The sequence below is a fragment of the Castor canadensis genome, chromosome 11, assembly GCF_047511655.1.
Source record: "Castor canadensis chromosome 11, mCasCan1.hap1v2, whole genome shotgun sequence".
Lineage (NCBI taxonomy): Eukaryota > Metazoa > Chordata > Mammalia > Rodentia > Castoridae > Castor > Castor canadensis.
The window spans coordinates 54147373-54164665 of record NC_133396.1 but is presented as its reverse complement, the minus strand read 5'-3'; positions in this window follow the sequence as shown (position 1 = coordinate 54164665).

Here is a 17293-nt window from a genome sequence, read left to right as displayed (position 1 = left end):
CTTATCCCAAAACCAGGCAAAGACACCTCCAAAAAGGAGAACTATAGGCCAATCTCCTTAATGAACATTGATGCAAAAATCCTTAACAAAATAATGGCAAACCGAATTCAGCAACACATCAAAAAGATTATTCACCACGACCAAGTAGGCTTCATCCCAGGGATGCAGGGGTGGTTCAACATACGAAAATCAATAAACGTAATAAACCACATTAACAGAAGCAAAGACAAAAACCACTTGATCATCTCAATAGATGCAGAAAAAGCCTTTGATAAGATCCAACATCATTTCATGATAAAAGCTCTAAGAAAACTAGGAATAGAAGGAAAGTTCCTCAACATTATAAAAGCTATATATGACAAACCTACAGCCAGCATTATACTTAACGGAAAAAAATTAAAACCATTCCCTCTAAAATCAGGAACCAGACAAGGATGCCCACTATCTCCACTCCTATTCAACATAGTACTGGAACTCCTAGCCAGAGCAATTAGGCAAGAAGAAGGAATAAAAGGAATACAAATAGGTAAAGAAACTGTCAAAATATCCCTATTTGCAGACGACATGATCCTATACCTTAAAGACCCAAAAAACTCTACTCAGAAGCTTCTAGACATCATCAATAGCTATAGCAAGGTAGCAGGATATAAAATCAACATAGAAAAATCATTAGCATTTCTATACACTAACAATGAGCAAACTGAAAAAGAATGTATGAAAACAATTCCATTTACAATAGCCTCAAACAAAATCAAATACCTAGGTGTAAACCTAACAAAAGATGTGAAAGACCTCTACAAGGAAAACTATACACTTCTGAAGAAAGAGATTGAGGAAGACTATAGAAAGTGGAGAGATCTCCCATGCTCATGGATTGGTAGAATCAACATAGTAAAAATGTCGATACTCCCCAAAGTAATCTACATGTTTAATGCAATTCCCATCAAAATTCCAATGACATTCATTAAAGAGATTGAAAAATCTACTGTTAAATTTATATGGAAACACAAGAGGCCACGAATAGCCAAGGCAATACTCAGTCAAAAGAACAATGCAGGAGGTATCACAATACCTGACTTCAAACTATATTACAAAGCAATAACAATAAAAACAGCATGGTACTGGCCCAAAAACAGACATGAAGACCAGTGGAACAGAATAGAGGACCCAGATATGAAGCCACACAACTATAAGCAACTTATCTTTGACAAAGGAGCTAAAAATATACGATGGAGAAATAGCAGCCTCTTCAACAAAAACTGCTGGGAAAACTGGTTAGCAGTCTGCAAAAAACTGAAACTAGATCCATGTATATCACCCTACACCAAGATTAACTCAAAATGGATCAAGGATCTTAATATCAGACCCCAAACTCTTAAGTTGATACAAGAAAGAGCAGGAAATACTCTGGAGTTAGTAGGTATAGGTAAGAACTTTCTCAATGAAACCCCAGCAGCACAGCAACTAAGAGATAGCATAGATAAATGGGACCTCATAAAACTAAAAAGCTTCTGTTCATCAAAAGAAATGGTCTCTAAACTGAAGAGAACACCCACAGAGTGGGAGAAAATATTTGCCAACTATACATCAGACAAAGGACTGATAACCAGAATATACAGGGAACTTAAAAAACTAAATTCTCCCAAAACTAATGAACCAATAAAGAAATGGGCAAGTGAACTAAACAGAACTTTCTCAAAAGAAGAAATTCAAATGGCCAGAAAACACATGAAAAAATGCTCACCATCTCTAGCAATAAAGGAAATGCAAATTAAAACCACACTAAGATTCCACCTCACCCCTGTTAGAATAGCCATCATCAGCAACACCACCAACAACAGGTGTTGGCGAGGATGCGGGGAAAAAGGAACCCTCTTACACTGTTGGTGGGAATGTAGACTAGTACAACCACTCTGGAAAAAAATTTGGAGGCTACTTAAAAAGCTGGACATCGATCTACCATTTGATCCAGCAATACCACTCTTGGGGATATACCCAAAAAACTGTTACTCCAGAGAAACCTGCACATCCATGTTTATTGCGGCACTATTCAAAATAGCCAAGTTATGGAAACAGCCAAGATGCCCCAGCACTGACGAATGGATTAAGAAAATGTGGTATCTATACACAATGGAATTTTATGCAGCCATGAAGAAGAACGAAATGTTATCATTCGCTGGTAAATGGATGGAATTGGGGAACATCATTCTGAGTGAGGTTAGCCTGGCCCAAAAGACCAAAAATCGTATGTTCTCCCTCATATGTGGACATTAGATCAAGGGCAAACACAACAAGGGGATTGGACTATGAGCACATGATAAAAGCGAGAGCACACAAGGGAGTGGTGAGGATAGGTAAGACACCTAAAAAACTAGCTAGCATTTGTTGCCCTTAATGCAGAGAAACTAAAGCAGATACCTTAAAGCAACTGAGGCCAATAGGAAAAGGGGACCAGGAACTAGAGAAAAGGTTAGATCAAAAAGAATTAACCTAGAAGGTAACACACATGCACAGGAAATCAATGTGAGTCAATGCCCTGTATAGCTATCCTTATCTCAACCAGCAAAACCCCTTGTTCCTTCCTATTATTGCTTATACTCTCTCTACAACAAAATTAGAAATAAGGGCAAAATAGTTTCTTCTGGGTATTGGGGGGGGAGAGGGAGGGGGCGGAGTGGGTGGTAAGGGAGGGGGTGGGGGCAGGGGGGAGAAATGAATGCACATATGAATAATAAAAGAAAAAAAAACTATAAAAAAAAATAAAAAATTAAACTATGTACACTTAAAATTAAATGAATTATATTAAAAACAAAAAGCAATAAATATTTAAAACTAATAACTTCTCAATTACCTACATTTTATTACCTCTCATCTCTTGAGGTTATCTACAGTTACTAAATTTGTGTGGTAGAAATACTATTTCACGGTGTACTTTTTTGCATCTGTTCCTACCTCCTCATTCAGTCATGTCATGCTTCTCACTTGAAATTGGCCGTGGTGAGAATATTTACACCACAGCAATTGGCAAGCACTACAAAGCAGAGGTTTTTTGTTTGCTAACCATTTACCAGCACACCATTGCAAAAATCCAGGTATAAATAAATCTGTAATTCTGTATAGAGAAATATTGACATTTAGCCAACCCAACCCCATCAGGTCAGCCTTATCAAGGCTTGCACCATGCACAGTGCAAAGCAGGAAGGGAGGGCAGAAAGGAAAGGGGAAATTATGCTGTAAGCCCAGCAATCCTGCTATGCTCTTGTCATAAGAACTTGTTCAGCTGTGTCAGAAAGTCAACTATAAGATCAGCAAGAAGAAAACTTACTAGTTCACCTAAATGAGATTCAAGAGTACTCAGGCTTCAGGCTTCAGATCATAGTTGGAGCTAGGCTTCCAGATGACCTCTAATCTGCTTCCCTCCCTCCCTCCCTCCTTCCCTTACTCTCTCCCCGCCACCTTCATTTCCCGTCTATTTCTCAGTTCTGCTTTCCTCTAAATCAACAGTATCACCAACAATCTTGACTCTTGGTGATTACAAAATGGCCAGGCTTATATTCAATATCTCAAATTTCTTATAGTAGCAGCCTAAAAGTAATTCCAACAAAAACTCCAGAGCTGATTCTCCTTGACTCTAATTGCCCAACAGTCAGGAGGTGGTAGGAGAACATAGGTTTGAGTCATGGGTCCGCCCTGGAAACTCTGGAAACCCAAACCCCATGAACTGAGAATGAGGAGGGTGCATCCCATCCCTCCTACTAGGTCAAGCTCCTATTCCCAGAAGAAGCAGTGTGGAAAAACACCAAGTGTTCCCTATGAGGGCTTACTGCCACTCGGACTGTAGACCATGTTGAGTCTGTTTCTCTTAAATTTGGGCTGATCCTACCTTCCCAATGGGTCATTGAGAGGACAAAACCATAGGATAGCTGTAAACCCCTGGCACAGAGTAGACTAGGAATGCCAGTGAGATTTCCCTTTCATCCTCATTTGTCTCTTTCCCATGAAAGACACTGCCCCTACTACAAGATTCTAAGACAGAAGACACCTCTGTCTTCACTCACTTTTGAACCAGTGAGCACTAAGACCCAGCAATGCCTCTCATCCTTCAACACTTGAGCTAGGATCCAGCTTCTCATGAAATCACATCATTTCCTCCCCAGCTGATGACCCAAATTCCATGCAGGGCCTCTTCTGACAGAAGGAGGAAAAGACTGTTGCTCAGAGTCCCTGCCCTGCAGCCAGGAGCTTCCTGTCCCATGAGTCAGGAAGAACAGATCTGGGTGGAGCCAGACAAACATCTGGACCCAAATCAGGACTGGGATCCGAACCCAGGGCCACTCACAGCAGGCTGGTGGTCCAGATAGGCACATTATCCCTTCTAGAAAGCAAGCAGACAACTCATCCACTCCACAGTGAATTAACTGAGCACCTGCGATGTGCCAGGAGCTGTTCTGGGCACAAGGAACACAGTAATGAAATAAATAACAAGAATTAGAAGTGCTTTTCTTTCAAAAACAGTCTCAGCTCCCTCATTTCTCTCTCCTCTCCCTTGGAGCACACACATCTGCATCCTTTGCTCATTGTATCATCATTTCCCAGTTTCACCCCACCACGAAACTGTTCACTCCATCAAGAGCTAGCGCCTCATCATCCTACATCTTCTGGTGTAGAAGAGGGAGACCCTACATTCAGGTTGCCAGAAAGAATGAATATGACAGCATTTTTATAATGATAAAAGTAAAGCCTAAAATGCTTAGTAATAAAGGGTCACCTGACTATAATATGGTAAGAATTAGAATAATAGTAGTAGCAACTAAAGTTAATTGGGCACATATTATATGCTAGGTGCTGTTTTAAGAACTTTTCATCATATTTCTCACTGTGCTGTAGGCTCTCATTTTATTCTTATTTTACAGATACAGCTCTAAGAAGCTAAGAAATTTGTCATCATCACACCGCTAGTAAGTGATGGGACCTGAACTTGCAACCACCATGCTACTCTGGAGTTACTTGGAGGGTTATGTGTATATTAAAAGGCAAAAGCACAAATGACATTTGGCTACATCAAGATGTATATATTAATGTATATACTAGCAGAAGTTAAATGAAAGAAGTCTAAGTTAATAGATGCATACTGATCATAGCTGTGTGAAAATGTATGGATGTGTCAGAGAAGCCCACATTGAAGGCAATGGAATGGAGTTTCTAATTTACCTGCATCGTCATTTCTCTGTAAAGCTGTGTATAATGTTTTCAAGTTATCTACCTGTGAGTTTTTGTCCTCCAGCCCAGGAAGACGATTCACTAATTTGATCGATGAGTCCTCGCTGAGATGTTAAAAAGGGAAGTGGTTCAGTCCCTCTGCCTATTCCCAGGAAATGCATTTTATAGACCTCAAAACATGGCTTTGGCTTGGACTGGCTTTGAGGGAGTGACACTAGCTCAGGGAAGACCTGGGAGATGGAAGAGACTCAGGGAGTAGGGATGGGGCCTCTTTGGGTTATGTCAAAAGAGTTACAGTGATGCAATAGCTACTTCATCTTGACCTGGTCAGAAAACTCCTCTCCCCAGCACTGACCACTCTCTGCTGTTCCCTGTACTCCCCAAGTGCCCCCAGAGTGCTAAGGGGTGAATAGAGGAAGGAAAGTCCCAGTTACTAGGATTGTGTGGCAGTGACTCTGGATGGGGTAGGCAGGAGTCCCCAAGAGAGAAGGAGCAAGAAAGCGTAGGAGGGCAGGAGTCCAAGTTAGGCAGATGCATGCTGTGCTGTCCAGCTCTTAGGTGATTTCCTTCCTCCAGCCTCAAGAGCTTCCCAAAAGTCTGAGTGAAATGAAAATCCCCCAGGACCCGAGCCAGTCCCAGAAAATAGCTGCCATGCCAGGAGGGGGTAGGGAAGAGGGAAACAGAATGCTGACAGGCAGGAAGTAGAAAGCATCCATATGAGGCAGGCTGAATTGGGGTTGGGCAGTAGAAACTGATCATAGTCTAGAGGCGAAATCTGGGAGTTGGTAGTATGACAACTACCTTCAAATATCGACATAGATGCCCATGAGAAATGAAAACATGGCCTTCATTGCTCTCGTCTAGACCCTTGCTATTCTAAATGTGTCCATGGTCCAGTGTCAGCATCCCAGGGTGCTTAGAAATTCAGGATCTCAGCCAGGCACTAGTGACTCACCCCTGTAATCCTAGCTACTCAGGAGGCAGAGATCAGGAGGATCACAGTTTGAAGCCAGCCCCAAACAAATAGTTCCCGAGACCCTATCTCAAAAATACCCATCACACACAAAAAAAAGTGCTGGTGGAGTGGCTCAAGGTGTAGGCCCTGAGTTCAAACCCCAGTACCACAAAAAGAAAAAAGAAATGTAGGCTCTCAGGCTCCTCCCAGAGGTGATGAATCCCAGTGTGCACCCTCACTGGATCCTGGAGATCTGTGTCACATTAAACTTCAGAAGTGCAGATCTGGAGCATTTCTACTCACCTTATGGTCCAGGGACCCCTGTCTATCTCCTAACTGTTTGTTGATGCTCTTCTAGGGGTAAGTACAGAAATTGAAAGTGTTTGGAAAATGTCAAAGCAGTTGTCAAAGCAGCAACCAAGTTCATGGTCAGTAGACCCATCGCATTGAGTAGACACATTTTTAGGGTTGCAGAACTGGATAAGAGTCATGCCTGGTAGGTCTATATGGATTGAGGGAAAGTCCTTCACTGCAGACAGCTTGAGAAGCTGTGTTCAGCACAGTGACTCTCAAGTTTTTGCATGTCTCAGATTCACCTGGAGAACTAATTAAAGTGCAGACTACTGAGTACTACCCCAGGAGTCTCCAATTCCCCAGTTCTGGGATGGAACCTGAGAATGTGCTTTTCTAACAAGCTCCCAGGTGATGCAGGTGATGATGGGCGGGAACCACCTAGGGAGAACCACCACTCTAGAACAGAAGCTAAATCCTGATCACTGGTTAAGAGTTGCAGGATTCAGACCCTAGCTTAACATAAAGAAGAAAGTGCAGGAAGTTAACTATGCTCATTAGCTATGCAATTGCTAGCACAGGGGTGAAATGCTTTTGTAATGCTACAAAAACACTCTTTATCTCCCTAGACCTTTCAGTGGCCCTGTGAGGTAAGTGTTACATATAGTTTCTGTTTCAGGGATGAGGAAACTGACTCACTCAGGGTCAAATGGAGAAGCAGGTCGCCTAGTGGTTCAGATGGAGCCAGAGGGGCCTTTCTGATGCTGAAGCGATTCTGGCATTGGGTGGGAGTTTGGGTCCATGGTTTTAAGGCCCCACCCACCTTGAGAAATGCAGTCTCTTTTTCCATGAATTCCATCCAACTAGCTTCCCTGCACTCATGGAGATCCATCCTTTGTATAATGAGGTATGTCAGCATGTGGAATAGCTGCATAAAATCTCCCCATTGACTAAAGCACGATGTTACACAATCACACACTGATAAGTGATCCATTTGAAACCCAAAATAGGCCAATGGGTGTTCATGTAGCAAAGTATGAAAAGTTTAGTGACATGGTTTTAGATTTCACACTGAAACTGACTTTTAAGGAACTACCAATTTGGGCCAGGTGTGATGATACACACCTGTAATCCCAGCACTTGGGAGGCAGAGGCAGGAGGATTGTGAGTTTAAGGCCTAGCCTAGGCTACACGACAAGACCCTGGCTCAAACAAATAAATAAATAAAGTACTAATTTTCAAATTTCAGTCTGCTTTTAAAGGTAAATACCATATTTGAAAAACCATTAAAATAGTCTTCCTTTTCTAACTGTATATCTGTATGAGACTAAATTCTCCATACTTTAGCCAAAAGAAACAAAACAAGAACAAAATCTACTGTTAGACTCAATGCAGAATCAGACATGAGAATCAACCTTCTATTAAGATAGAAATGAAAGAGCATATTTCTTTTTAGTTTGTTTTGATAGCATATTTTTATAAAAATATATTACTTGTTAAGTATGAGTTAATTGATGCTATTTTAAAGGCACTACATTTTTTTAATTTCTCAGTTTTATTTTCTAATCCAGCAAGCATCAATCTTTAGGGCCTCTATAAACCAAATTTCTTGGAATCCTCAGTAATTTTTAAAGGATCCAAAGATCAAAATGTTTAAGCACTGTTGACACAGGGTTTTAGCTCAGCCTGTTGTGGCAGAACCTTGGGAAGGAAGGCAAATCCCTCCTTCTAGCTCTCTTTCAGTACAACCTCAGCATACCCCAGTGAGGCACACTCCCCAGGGCGAAGCAGGGGAAGAGAGAAAAGAAACAGGAAACCTTCTCTCACTTCCTTTCCAGAAATATGCACGGGGCAGCCTCTCTAGGAGTGTCGGGGGACAGACCACACCCTGTCTTCCCAAACAAAAACCTGTGGCGTTTTCCCCAGTACCAAGGGTGTTAAGAATGTCTGGACCAGTAGGGAGAAGAGGAGAGGAAGGTCCTGGAGCAAGACAGGACTGCTGTCACACCCATACATGCTCCTCCCCCTGGTTTCAAAGAATAGCTTGGGTGACTGTGAACTTAGCACTGAGCTCTTGGGACCCTATACACTAGCCTTTTATAGAACCCCCATCTTCTTCCTCACACCAAAAAGTAAGTACATGGGGCATATCCTAGAAGCCTACAAAAATTAGTTATCCACTCAGTGTCAGGAAAAACTGGAATAAATGATCTACTGTGTCCCATTGCTTCTGGCATTAGGCAGCCCAGCGAGGACAAGCCCACCTGTGCTCTACTCCTTCCTGCAAATGGCAAGGGTAATTCATGAGAGGACACTTGGGGCTCCAGAAAGAAACAGTGCAGTAAATACACTCAAGGCATTTCAGTCCAGTTGCCATATTTCTTGGCTTTAAATATCCATAAGAGTAAAACAATTGAGGGAGAAATAATTCCAAACTCACCCAAACATTTTGAGAAAACAGTAACTAAAAAATAGCACATGTCCCAGCTCATTTTTTTGAGACCAGTATAATCTTGACATCAAAATAAAAAGTATTTATCAATCTTACTCATGAACATGGATGCAAAAAATTCTAAAAGCCATATAATCAGAATCCAGCAATACATAAAAAAGATAATAAGTCTGGTAGTGTACATCTGTAATCCCAGCACTTGGGAGTCTGACTAAGGGGCATGGGTACTCTAAGGCCAGCTACATAGTGAGAGCCTGTCTCCAAAAAAAAAAAAAAAAAAAAAACAAAGAAAGATACTTGAGGTAAGACTAAGTTATTAAAGGATTTTAAGTTTCATTAAACATTAGAAAGTCAATGAGTGTTAATATACTACATAAACAGATCAAAGGAGAAAATTCATATGATCATTTTAATAGATGCAGGAAAAAATGATAAAATTCAATAACTAATTTGAGCTTGGTAGTATATACCTCTAATCCAAGCATTCAGAAAGGAGGAGGATGGAGACTTCAAGGCCAGTCTAGGTGATAGCAAGATCCTGTCTAAAATAAAACAAAACAAACAATAACAAAAACCCCAAACAACAACAAAAAGAGTATCTGCAAAAGAGTATTTTAAAACATCAGACATGAGCTGGGGATGTGACTCAGTGGTAGAGAACTTACCCAGCATGCATGAGGCCCTACACTTGATCCCCAGCCCCAGAAAAAAAAGTGAAAACATCACAGCTGGTATGGAGCTACACATCTGTAATCTCAGCTACTCTGAAAATTGAGGCAGGAGGATTGTGAGTTTGAAACCAGCCTGGAAAAAACTTATTGGAGACTGTACCTCAAAAAATAATAATAATAAAATAAAAACAAAAGTTCTGGGGGCGTGGCTCAAGTGGCAGAGTGCTCAAACGATGAGACCCTGGGTTCAATCCCCAGTACTGATTTGGTGATGAAATGTTGAAAGCTTTTCCTTTGAAATCAGGAATAAGACATGGATGCTAACCATTCATCAAGGGATAGAGGTTCTAATAATACAGCAGGAAAAAGAAATTTAAAATACAACAAAAAATGGGAAGGAAAAAGCAAAATTATTTGCTGGTTGGATTCCTACAATTTTCCAAGGAATAAATATCTAAGTTGTTAGAATTAATAAGAGAGTTTAACAAGGTAGCTACTTTCAAAAAACAAACTACACTAAATGCAACAAGAAATCCCGGGTTGGCTCCTGGAATGGAAAAAAGACATTAGTGGAAAACCAGCAAAATCTAAATAAAGTTGAGCACCTACCTGTAATTAATGTACCAATGCTGATTGCTTAGTTTTGACAAATGTACCATGGGTGCATACAACATCAATAGTAAGGAAGACTGAGCGAAGGGAATAAATAAACTCTCAATACTTTGTTTTCAGTCTTTCTATGAATTATTCCCAAGTAAAAATTTTACTTGTAAAAAGTTTTAAAAATCAGGAACTGGAATGCTGGACACTGGTGTCTCACACCTGTAATCCTAGCTACTTGGGAGGCTGAGATTGGGAGGATTGTGGATTGAGGTCAGCCTAGGCAAATAGTTCATGAGACCCCCATCTCCAAAATAACTAGAACAAAATGGACTGGGGATCTGACTCACACGGTAGAGCCCCTGCTTTGCAAGGGCAAAGCCCTGAGCTCTAATCCTTGTTCCACCAAGAAAAAAAAAAAAAAACTAAAACAAAAAATCAGGAGCTGGGTGTGATATCTAATGCCTTTAGTCAGTCCCAGCTCTTGGGAGACAGAGATAGGAAGATCACAGCCCCAGTTTAGCCCAGGTAAAAGCTTGAGAATCTAACTGAAAAATAAGTGATATAAACAGAATAAGGAGAGTAAAGTTCCTAGCAGTAAATCAACAGAACATGTATTAAACTCTCCATGATAAAATTATAAAACTAGCATTAACAGCCATTTAATAAAAAGACCTAAACATATACCATGATCATTGATTAGAATATTCAATAGTATAAATGTATTAATGCCCCAAAAGTCAATTTATAGACTCAATGCAATCCAAACAGAAATCTCTACAGATTTTTGTTCTTTCTTCCTCTCTCTCTCTTCCACTATTTGTCTCTCACTGTCTCTCTCTGTCTCTGACTGCCTCTTTTTCTTTCTCTTTCTTTTGATAGACTTAACAGAAAATTTCTATTCAGATATGAAACACACTAAAAGATGGCATTTTTTTTTTTGATGGAGTATGACGAGAGGGCATCCATTTGACTTTGACACTTGGGAATTCACCATCAAATGTACAGTCTTTATGAGATAGAATTTTATTTCCACCTGTTGTGGGTTGAACTGTGTGTCCTCCCACAAAATGATATGTTCTAGGCCTAGATCTCACTAGCTCTGAATGTGACCATATTTAAGTTGGGAGTCTTTATGAAGGGAATCAAATTACTGTTAGACCAATTAATTCGAGTCATCACAGTGGGTCCTGATCCAATATGACTAGGGTCCTAACACAAAGGGGAAATGCAAACATAGATATGCACCCAGGGAGAATGCCAGTCAAAGACTGGTGTCAGGCTGCTGCTTGCTGAGGAAGTGCCTGAACTAAGAAAGAGGCCGGGAGCAGACCTTACCGAGTACCTGCCCTAGGGAAAGATGGTCCTCCCAGCACCCTGAGTGGACTTCTTCCTCCAGAACTCTATTGTGTGAGCCACTTGGTCCATGGTCCTCAGGGTTACAGCAGTCCTGACGAGCTCATATACAAATCTGATCACACGGCTCAGCGTTAAAAATGCTGGGTGGTGGCCTGGTGGAGTGGCTCAGGTGGTAGAGCGCCTGCCTAGCAAGCGTGAGGTCCTGAGTTCAAACCCCAGTACCACCCAAAAAAAAAAAAAAAAAAACCAAAGGCATGAGGGAGCTTCAGGGGGCTGTGAGCTATGATAAGGACTTTAAAAAAAAATGCTGGGTAGAGGGCTCATGCACAAGGCCCTGGGCTTCATCCCTGGCAGGGCCAAAAAAATGTTATGTAATGTCTTTTGCTGAGTTTTACTTTTTACAGTCAATCTATAGACAAGGAACAGAAAACTTAACTTCATACATTTGGAACCTCAAGGGACCTCCAAAAGCTAAAAACAATCTTGAAAAAGAACAAAGTTGGAGATCTCAATGCTTCTTGATGTCAAAACTTCCTACAAAGCTACAGTAATCAAAACAGTGTAGTACTAAACCAGACATGATGGTCACACCTGTAATACCAGCACTCGGAAGAGTAAAGCAGAAGCAAGCCTGAACTACATAGCATGGTCCTGTCTCAAACAAACAAAGAAACAAAAAGCTGGTATGGCACTGACAGACAGACATAGGGACCAATGGAATAGGATAGCCAGAAATAAATCCTTACAAATACGTTAATGACTTTCCACAAGGATGCCAAGGCTCAATGGGAAAGGACAATATTTCTAACAAACAGAACTGGGAAAACTGGGTATCCATGTGCAAAAGAATTAATTTGAGTATTTACCATATACCACATTAAAAAAAACGAACTCAAAATGGCTCAAATACCTAAACAACTACTTACAACTATTTAAAACTCCTAGAACACATAGGGGGATATTTCTCACATTGGATTTGACTATGATTCCTTGAGTATGATACCAAAAGCCCAGATGACAGAAGTAAAAGTAGAAAACTGGACTACAACAAAAAATACAATAGGAGCTAGGGATACAGCCCATGGGTAGACTACTTGCCTAGCATGTGTGAAGCTCTGAGTTTAATCCTCAAGCCAGAAAACACACACACACTGAGTGAAAAAGCAACAGAGTGGAGAAAATACTCACAAGTCATAGAGATGATAGAGGGTTAATATTCAGAATATATTTAAAAACTCATATATCTCAACAACAAATAACCCGATTTGAAAATGGGCAAAAGATTTAAATTCACATTTTTTTAAAGAAGATATACAAATGGCCAAGAAACACATGACAGATACTCAACATCATTAGAGAAATGCAAATGAAAACCACAATGAAATATGGCCACACATTCCTCATGATGACAACTATCAAAAAAGAAAAAGAACAAGTGTTAGGACTCGTGGGGGTTGTTCAGTGGTAGAGCTTTACCTAGCGTATGTGAAGTCCTGGGTTTAGTCCTCACCCAGGAAAAAACCCAGGGGAAAAAACTGATGAAAGTAATAAACGCCTAAACAGATGTGGGAAAATAAGAACCTTCGTTCGTGCATTGTTTTGAGGACTGTAAAATGATACTGTATTTTGTTAGTCATACTTTAGTTGCTGTGTCCCAATATCTGAGAGAAACAATGTAAAAGAGGAAAGATGTATTTTGGCTCATGGTTTCAAAGGGTCCATGGTTTCTTGGCCCCATGCAGTTAGGCAGATCTTCCTGGGGTTGGTAGTGTGTGGTGGAAGGAGGTTTTTCATCTCACGGCAGACAGGAAGCAGAGAGAGAAGGAAAGAGAGAAGAGACAGAGGCAGAGATTGGGGTCCAGGACAAAATATGGCCTCCAGTGACAGGCCTCCAGTGACCTGCACCTCCAGCTGGACCCCACCTCCTATAGCTTCCAGAGCCTCCCACAATAGCACCCCCAGCTGGGGACCAAGCTTTCAACAATGAGCATGTGAGCATGTGGTATGAACAGTTCATATTCAAACCATGACAGATACTGTGGAAAACAGTGTGGTGTTTCCTAAAATAAATAAATAAATAAAATAGGCCTGTAATCTCAGCTACGTGGGAGGCAGAGACTGGGAGCACAGGGGTTGGAGGCCAGCCCAGGGGGAAAAGTTACCAAGAGCCCATCTCAATAAATAAGCCAGGCCATCATGACTACAATCTCAGCTATGCCAGATGCAGATGTAAGAGGATTGCTATCCGAGGCCAGTCTTGGACAAAAAGACCCTATCTGAAAAATAAATAAAACGAAAAGGGCTGGAGTGTGCCTAGCAAGTGTGAGGCCCTAAATTCAAATCCTAGTGCCACCACTGAAAAAAACAGATTACCTTATAACTCAGCAGTTCCACAAAAGACTTGAAAGTGAAGTCTGGAAGAGAGATGTGTGTACCAATGTTCATAGCAGCACTATCCACAATAGCCAAGAGGTGAAAACAGCACCAGTGCCCGTAAGAATGGATAAGCAAAATATAGCACATCTATACAATGGAATATTATTCTGCCTTTAAAAGGAAGGATGTTCTGCAATACAACCTGGGTGGACCTTGGGGACCTTATACTAAGCGAAAAAAAATCACTAACATTCTCTCCTTCCCTCTCTCTCTCTCTTTCTCTCTCTCTTTCTCTCTCTCTCTCTCTCTCTCTCTCTCACACACACACACACACACACACAATACTCTATGATTCCACTTATAACGTGTAGAAGAGTCAAAGTTATAAACACAAAAATTGGAATGGTAGCTGTTAGGGGTGGGCAGGAAGAGGAAGTGGGGAGTTAATGCTTCATGGGTAGAAAGTTTCTGCTTTCAAGATGAAGAAAGTTCTAGATATGGATGGTGATAATGATTGCACAGCAATGTGAATATACACTTTTGTGCACTTTTCCACAAATTTTTAGTAAATTAATTTCGGGGAGGGGGATATGACTGTGGTAATGGCTTGCCTAGCATGCAGTGGGCCCTGGGTTCAACCCCCAGCACTTCAAAAAAAATATTAATTTCAGCTACGGGACAGAATTTAAGAACTGTAAACTCTGACCTGCTAAACCAGATCATCCAGCAGACAGATGTCAGGAGACAGGGTAGAGGAAGGGGGAGAAGTAAGCTCACGTCTTACATAATGGGAGTCAATTGATACAACTGAAAGTGTGTTATTTAGACTCCTAAACATAGCTAAAAGTGGGACTCAACACAATCACATAACTGGAAAAAAGATGAGACAAAAAGTTCAAGCCAATTCTTTCTCACTTAGAGGAAAGAGTCTATTTCATTTCATCTAAAGTTGATACATCAGGAAGTAGAAATAATAAACACATGTCTGGGAATATTGGTGGTGAAAGAAACTCCAAAGTGCTCATGGTAAGAGGATGAGGTCCTAACTTCAGGCAGGGGTCAAGCAGTCCCAAGATGCAATGCAGGTCCCTCCCCATGGTCCCTCCAGCCCCTTCCCTACCCACCGGCCAAGTGGTTCTTCCAGACTTCTGAATTTCCCTTCAAGACCCCCCCTCTCTGGTCTCTTGTACCCCTCAGTCCCAGACCTCACCTCCCTGTTTGCAGCTAAGGGCACATACCACCCTGTAAACTACTCTTTTTTTTTTTTTTCCTTTTTGGTCGGTACTAGGGTTTAAACTCAGGGCTTGCTAAGCAGGTGATTTGCCACTGGAGCCACACGTCCAGCCCTAGCATTTTTTAAATTTTTTCATAAAAAGTTATATTCCTTGGCTGGGCATTGTGGAACATGACTATAATCCCCTACTTGGAAGGCTGGGGCAGAAAGATTGTGAGTTTAAGACAATTTAAGTAAGATCCTGTCTCAAAACAAAACAAAAAGTTGCATGCCCCCAAAACCAAAAAAAAAAAACAGAAGAAAAAAACCCCTAAATTTACTATTGTACCTAGCATAGAACAGCTAAAAAAAAAATGCTAATTCAGTCTCCTTACCTTTGAATACAGCTGTTTTTTGTTTGTTTCTTATTTTGTGGGAGTCAGGCGTACCTCTGTGAAGCCAATGAGAGCTGTAGACAGTGTTCCCATAAACATTTGTGCACATAAGCAAATGCACATGCACGCACACACACAGGCCACTTTGCATGTGATTACTTTTAGGGTTAAAAGATGAATGACTAGCAGGGCACTTGCAGCTCACGCCTGTAATCCTAGCTACTTGGAACGCTGAGATCAGGAAGATTACCATGCCAGGCCAGCCGGGCAAAACATTCTCAATACCCCATCAGTGTATTGAGATGACGGTGGCGGGCACCTGTCATCCCAAGCTATGAGAAAGGCTGAGATCAGGAGGATTATGGTTCCAGGCCAGCCTGGGCAAAGCAAGTTCATGAGACCCCATCACAATGGAAAAATCTGGGTATGTTGGCCCATGCCTGTCATCCCAGCAATGGCAGGAAGCATAAAATAGGAGGATTACAGTCTAGGCCAGCCTGGACAAAAAGCAAACACTGTTTCCAAAATAAGTAGAGCAAAAAGTCCTGGAGGCATGGCTCAAGTGATAGAGTACCTGCCTAACAAGCATGAAGTCCTGAGTTCAAACTCCAGTACCACTCCCTCCTCCACCAAAAAAAAAATGCCTTTAAAGCCAAAGAAGTAACATTCCTTCAGATCCTCAGGCACCACTTTGCATCATTAGGTAGCAGAAGGGCTAGCAATGGAGACAATGCCACAGCCACGGTCTACAGTGGAATCCCTTCTGCACCAGTGCCCTGAGAGCTCTGGCTGCCAAGAAGATTTGCACACACCCTACCATGCATCTGCATGGTTCTCCTGACCTGGACCCAAGGGAACCACTGGGACAAATCAGGGCTAGTTTCAGTCCCTAATTAAACCCAGGTATATAGGAAGTTCAGGAGGTGCTAAGAGGAAAGGAGGAGGGTATGGTGAAGGGGGCAAGGACAGGGATAATTTCCAGAGAAAAACTTCCTAGTGAGTTAGAAATCTTATCTGGTGCCAAGAACAAACTGGGAATTCCCAGAATATTTCCTTTTGGTTTTTCCTCTTTAGTATGTACCCTTCCCCAAACACTTGGCATCCAACAAAACCCTGGTATCTAACAAAAATTGCCAACATTCTGTTCTGAAATGTTGTGCAAACCATTCTCCCTATTCCTCCCTCTCTGGAGGACTAAACTGATCAGTGAGCAAAGACAAACAGTGGAAGCTAAGTCGAATAGAAGTCATGGTGGCTGGGGCTCGGCTGACATTCCAGTGTCCCCCAGGATAAAATACACACTTGTCAGGGAAGAGGTCAGCAAATGTGTGGATCACCCAACTAATGTCACTCGGCTATTAGAATTTCTGGAGAGGAGTGCCAAAGTGCACTCATTTCTCTCCAGGCCTGACCCTTGGCAGGTGTTAACCAAAGGTCACACCACTCTAGCCAGTAGCTTACCTACCTCCACCCAGGACAAAGGGAGGACGGAAGAGGCAATTGAGATGTCTGGGACTTCATTCTAAGGTTTGTTCCTAGACTTCATCCTGCACTGAAAAATTTTTGGTTGCCCTAGAAACCAAGAGCTTTGCCCTCCTTCCCTTGTCACACAAACCAGGGACAATACTGATAATAACCACACTCTGGCTCTTATTTATTGAGTGTTTACAATTTTCCATGCCTTCCTAAACTTCTTACTTCCCCTACACCCCTCTGAGGTGGATGCTGTTGGACTCATTTTGTAGGTGTGGAAACAGAGGT